Genomic DNA, 6,596 nt, shown 5'->3' on the forward strand with positions numbered 1-6,596 from the left:
TCTTTCCTGCCATGGCAGGGGGTCAGACTCAATGATCTGGTGAGGTCCCTTCTGACCCGAGAAACTGAAAATTTAATGACTGATTTTGTTACACTAATGCAGAAAGAAACTTTTAGAACATTCTTGATTTGATTTAAGGTACAATATTCAAAATGAGAGTCACAGAAATAACATATTTATGTAGGTACCAAAATCCAACTGAAATTAAGAACCTAGAATTCATTTTGAAAGGTGATTTAGGCACCTAGGGCCAGATTTTCATAGATTTCATAGACATTAGAGTTGGAAGGGACCTCAGAAGATCATCGAGTCCAGCCCCCTGCACGAATGGCAGGAAGTCAGCTGGGGTCATAGGATCGCAGCAAGATAAGCATCCAATTTGCTTTTGAAGGTGTTCAATGTAGGTGCTTGAACCACCTCCAATGGCAGGCTGTTCCAGACCTTGGGGGCTCGGACAGTAAAGAAATTCATCCTTATGTCCAGCCTGAAATGGTCTTGGAGGAGTTTATGACCATTCGACCTCATCATCCCTTGGGGTGCTCTGGTGAACAAACGTTCCCCCAGATTCTGGTGGTCACCCCTGATAAACTTATAGGTGGCCATCAGATCACCCCTGAGCCTGTACTTTTCTAGGCTAAAGAGTCCTTTGGCTCTCAGTGTGTTGTCATAAGGTCTGTTTTCCTGACCTCTGATCATGCGCGTGGCTCTTCTCTGGACTCTCTCAAGCTTCTCCACATCCTTTTTGAATTGTGGAGCCCAAAACTGGATGCAGTACTCCAGCTACGGCCTCACCAAGGCCGAGTACAAGGGGAGAATGTCATCCCAGGATTTGCTTGAGAAGCATCTCTGGATGCAAGCCAGCATTTTGGTTGCTTTACTAGCTGCAGCATCACATTGCAGGCTCATGTTCATCTTGTGGTCAATGATGAGCCCCAAGTCTCCTTCTTCCGTAGCACTAGCCATCGTAGCACTGCCAAGCCTATAAGGATGCTGCAGGTTTTTCCTCCCAAGGTGGAGAACCTTGCATTTTTCAGTGTTGAACACCATCAGGTTCTTGTCCAACTATTTGCTGAGCCTCTTCAGGTCAGCCTGGATCACCAGCCTGTCTTCTGGTGTGGATGTTTTGTCCTAAAGTTTGGTGTCATCGGCGAACTTGGCCAGTCCCCTTCTGACTCCAATGTCCACATCATTAATGAAGATGTTGAACAATATGGGTGCAAGGACAGAGCCTTGGGGGACCCCACTGGTCACAGGACACCATGATGATTGACTTCCATCAATAACTACCCTCTGGGTGTGACCACGGAGCCAATTTCCCAGCCAGCGGATTGTGGTGGACCCAAGGTCACAATTGGCCAGTTTCGCCAAGAGGTGATCATGGGATACCAGATCGAAGGCTTTTTTTAAGTCAAGATATATGACATCAATCTCTTCTCCCTTGTCCAGGTGATAGGTTTTCAAAGGTGTCGATACTATTGAAATATAAGAAATGCCATCCTGGGCCTGGTATGCTGTACTTCACAATGGCAGAGAGTAAATGCTAAAGGAAAAAATAGACTGATCCATCCCCTACCCATCTCTCACTGCAGCTTCTATAGGGAGGTAGCTCCCCTAATTATCAAGTTTAATACCAACGGGATGTTTCTACATGTGAATTAATGCTCTTTAGTTAGTGTTAAATCTAGTACCTCTGGGCACTTTTAGACATGCTCCAGGGATGGGGGAGGGGGGCAATGCTTTAATTAGAGTGGCTTCAAGAGCTGCTCTAATTAGAGTGCCGCCTTCCCTCATGTATCAGCATCTCAATGCTTAAAAATGGCAGTGAGGGTGCTTGAACAAAAGCTTTTTTAAGCTCAGGGATGCTGATACACAAGATGCAGGTGGCTGCTGGAGTGTGGCAATTGCTCCAGCAGATTAATTGAATCTGCTCCACTGCGCTAGAATTCCAGTGCTTCAGAGCAGCTTCTGCACTCGTATATAGGCACCTGTGGTTTTTAAGTGACACTTAACGCACATCATTCTCCTATTTGAATGCACATTAACTAAATAGCATGTTTGTTTTAGTGACACTTTAATGCACATTCAAATAGGCTAATGTGCATTAAAGAGCAAATGTACATGCCCAGTGATGCACCTATCCTACACGAATTTGTTTACTCATCTTTTGAACTTAAATTTTCAGTCTCTGCAACACCCTGTAATGCTTATCTCCCACACTTATCTGGATATTCAGGAGCCTTACAAATCAATCTTTTTGGGTATTTATAGATATGCCCCAGGGGAGGGTGGGGCAAGATGGGAATTTAATTAGAGCAGCTCCAATAGCCACTCTAATTAAAGCACCTGGAGCGTCACATGTATCAGCATCCCTGCACTGAAAAATAGTGGTGGGGGCTCTTATTCTTGTGCCTTCCAATATGACTATGTATTCGGGGGAAAAAAGTCATGTTAATATACACCAGTAGCTTGCTATATTTCATTTACACAATCCCAGAGACATGAATAGCATTTTTCACAATTGTTTTCCAAAATGCCTTGGAAAAGTATGTGTAAAGTTGGATATTATAGCTCATTTGATAAGGTTTAGTTAAAGGCTGCGAAGGAATGCACAAGCCTATGCATTGTATCTAGAACTCTGCATATATGACTCATGATGTGTAGAATAAAATATGTGATTGTTTTCATGCAGGGGTATTTGATTCTTTTTTGTTTGTACTCATACTATTTGAATACAAAACTTTCCCTAGCCAGAACAAATGAAACAAGACAAAGAGACTAAGGTGGAGGGTGTACTTTTAAAACAAATTCTCATAAGCAACCCTGAGCCTTCCTACTAAATTTCTGAGCAGCAAAATTTGATTTAAACAAATATTTGGTGGAGATGCATCAAAATGCTTATATACACCAAAGTAAGAAAATTTAGAATTCCCAGAATTAGTGATTAAGTTCAAGTTGAAAGATTTTTTTACCTTCACTACTTTCTCGGTATTAGTCTGGACTCTTGTGCACCATACAATATATTTCTGGTGAAGTAAGTAATTTCTCCTTTGAAAAACAGAAGATGTTATAAGTTCTGCAGCCACAAGCAACAGTCATCTTGACCTAGCAATATGCATATAATTTGTGAGTCTATCCACATAAACATTTTTTCTCCATGAAGACACAAGGGATTTAGAAAGTATTAAAATGGAGATTTGTGGATTGCAAATAAATAAATAAATAAAGTGTGAGAGAGGAGGAGAGTAGGAAATAAGTAGCCAGAAAAAAAGTAAATGAAGAATTGGGGTTGTAAAAATTTGGAGGAAGAGAAGCAAAGAAGGAAGTTGTAGAGGGTTTGAAGGGAAGATAGTGACAAATTAGGAAGTGAGGAAGAAAAGAGGGATGAAAGGGAGAGACAGAGATAAGAAGAGATAATGTTGCAAGGGGAAAGAAGCAGAGGAAGACAATCTTCTTGAAAAACTGAATATAACAGAATGCGTTTGCTGGCCAACTTAAGTAGGGTATCTTCCACAGTCACAGGTGCTGGTGTTTTCTGATGAAAGTTCTGGTATTGACTTCAACTTTGATTTGGATGAATGAAAGACTACCTATTTTCCTGTGCAGCACTACTACAGCATGATCAGTGAAGAAAATGGAGGTGGAACCTCCTACAACATTTGGCATGTGAGCAACAATTCTGTTTTGTGACAACTCACAAGGTTTGCAATGAAAAGAAGTTCTGTGGGAAGTTTTTGTGAAATGGAATTGGGTGAACACGGCTGTTTTTGCATTCTCAGATTTTTGATTCAGAAGTCTCCTGCCTTTCTTTACCATCATGAGAAAAGTGAATTTCAAAAACTGTTCCACAGACACCTTCATATAAATTGATAAGTAATTGAAAAATGTCTCATTTTTCACAGAAAAATCATTGTTTATTATGATTATATTTTACTTAATGTTTCTAAAGAGTTTTTTTGTCTTGATTTAACACATTCTCTAAGGGCTCTGATTTTGAAATTCATCAATAGTCCACCCCATCGACCTTCAGTTAAAGGCATTCTGAAAAAACCCTGGGTAAATCTCTCACCTTCTACATGTAGCAGGGAGATGTCTCACACCACTTCACTAGGTACTGTTTATACATTTTATCCAATAACTATTTAATCTAAAATGGATAAAGGGTTATTATAACAGAGACCAGTATCTGGATCATCTCACATTCCTACAACTGTTTTAAATAATAAGCTATCCTCCCACTGCTTGTCAAAACAGCTTAAATCCTAATAGCAGTTAAGGCACTTGCCAGGCAGGTAAGAGTGTAGCTTTGAAGGCTTTGGGGCAGATAAAGAAACTGGACCTGAGTTTAACAGGTGCTCTAGTCTATTTTCTGAAAGTGGAGGAGGTAGTGGGAGCAACCAGTACACCTACCAAATCAATCCTTTTCAAGAGATAGGTACAGAAATGAAGAGGGCAGAATCCCATTTCACTTTGTGCTCCCAAACAATATAAGGCATATGTATTCACAGTGTGCAGGCAGTCAGTCCCAGAAATGGCAGTTATGCAACTGGGTAACTGCCATTGGGGTGCATAAAGGAAAACAGATTCTGCTTCTAGTTCCTGATTGGACTTTGGTCTTAAAGAGGTGCAGCCCTGTTAATATTTCTGAGCATGCATATGGCCAAAATTTTACGGTAAAAAATGGCAGTACCTACTGAGTTTAGGTACATCCAGGATTAGGCAGCAGATGCGCAGGGATGGACAGGATCAGAATTTTGAACTTAGGCACTTAAATTTCACTGAAGTTCCACTTTGGCCATCTAAATATTTCCTGGATCTGGATCTATTTTTATTAGAAACTATGCACATCTACACATTCATTAATTCATCTCAGGTACTGCAGATTTAGTTTAGTACTTGTTTTACAAAGTACCAACTAAATGCGCAGTAATTAGAGTTACTGCACGGTAGTGTCAGCGCTTGGTTTTTCATGACACTTACTGTTTGTAATAACATTGTGCAGTAGGCTATTAGCATGGTTTTTAACCGCCATGCTACTATGCAGTGTTATTAGGCTAATGCACAGTAAGTGTCTCGTGTAGATGCACCCACTGAGATGCATGCTTTTTTAAAAATAACATAAAGTAGTTACAAATGTAAAAATAAAGAATACAGAAATAAAGAGTCAAAGCAATAACTTGAGGAGGAAAAAGAAGGTGATGGGAGAGGAAGCTCTGTGAGCAGAAAGGAGAAGATAAAGAAAGAGAATAACTGAAAAGTGATTCCCTTTAATTAAACTCTACTCAGTTAGATTCAAAGGGCTGTTCATTGAGTGTTGTTGTTTTTTTCTATCTCACGTAGCTCCAATACATAGGAATAAAATGTAGAGCACAGATGTCTTTGACCCTACTGCACCTCTGTGCTGCCTTGGGAATATGGACTCTTTGTCATGTCTCAAATCAATTTATGGTAAGAAGACTAAATGGATAGACACACATATATGCTTTATAACTTTTGGGGTGAATTTTGTGCTCATTAAATTGTGGGACTAATAGCACTGGCTTAATCCTGGAATAATACATACAGACATGGCACAAGCTTAAACAGGTGAATAGTTTCTGCCAATCTACCTACTTTTATTGTCAAGTAATGAAACAACCATCTAATACTGCTTCAATGAACAGAATAGTCTTTCTATCAGTTACACTTTATTAACCTTCCATTCAGAAAGGTCAAAGCATATTTTATGTGACTGATGGTGCATTTCTGTATAGTCGACAGAATGCACTTTTCATATTAGTTTTGGTCTAAATACATATATCTTCTATGTATGTGTTTCAGGAAACATTACAGTACCCCCACTCAGAATGCTGATGATTTGCTAGGCACTCCACAAACTATGATTTAGCATTCAAATGCTATGTAGCATATATTTTCTTGCCAATTCATTGTACATGTACATGTGTTATTTTACTCATGACAAAAATAGGCCCAGCTGCATAAAGGACTTAGGTGGGACTTGTAAGCCTAAGTCCTAAGAAGTCATTCTAACTTGCCTGCCACTGGGCGCATCTACACAAGATGCTAGAAGCACAGTAGACTAATTCTACCATGCATTAGTGCATCCCTAACCACTCGGCTACAGAGGCAGATTACACTCGCATCTAAAAGTTAAAATGAAACAAACAGAAATAACTGTGACAGCATGGTTTAGACCCCAGGATTCCCCACTTTGTAGAAGAAGGTTCTTAGCAGTAAGCCTTAGGGGCAGCAATCTTTTTTTTTTATATTTACCTTTTGGTCTCTTCTCTTGGACATAGCCAGTCCAGACCCAGACATAATAGGGCTTACAGAAACTTGGTGGGATTCATCCCACCACTGGGCAGTTAGCATTAGGGGCTATAGGCTTTACAGGCGGGATAGAGAAGGAAGGAAAGGTGGGGGTATGGCGCTCTATGTCAAGGAGCAATACACATCCTCTGCCAGCAAAATGGGGTCAGAGGGCCAAGCTGAAGTGCTCTGGGTCAAGATACAAGGGGGCCATGGGGAGAGGGATCTAACGGTGGGGGTCTACTACAGACCCCCCAACCAAGGGGAGGAGCTGGACCAGGAATTTTCGG

The sequence above is a fragment of the Gavialis gangeticus genome, unplaced genomic scaffold (assembly GCF_001723915.1).
Source record: "Gavialis gangeticus isolate Ggan-Ray unplaced genomic scaffold, GavGan_comp1, whole genome shotgun sequence".
Taxonomy (NCBI): Eukaryota; Metazoa; Chordata; order Crocodylia; family Gavialidae; genus Gavialis; species Gavialis gangeticus.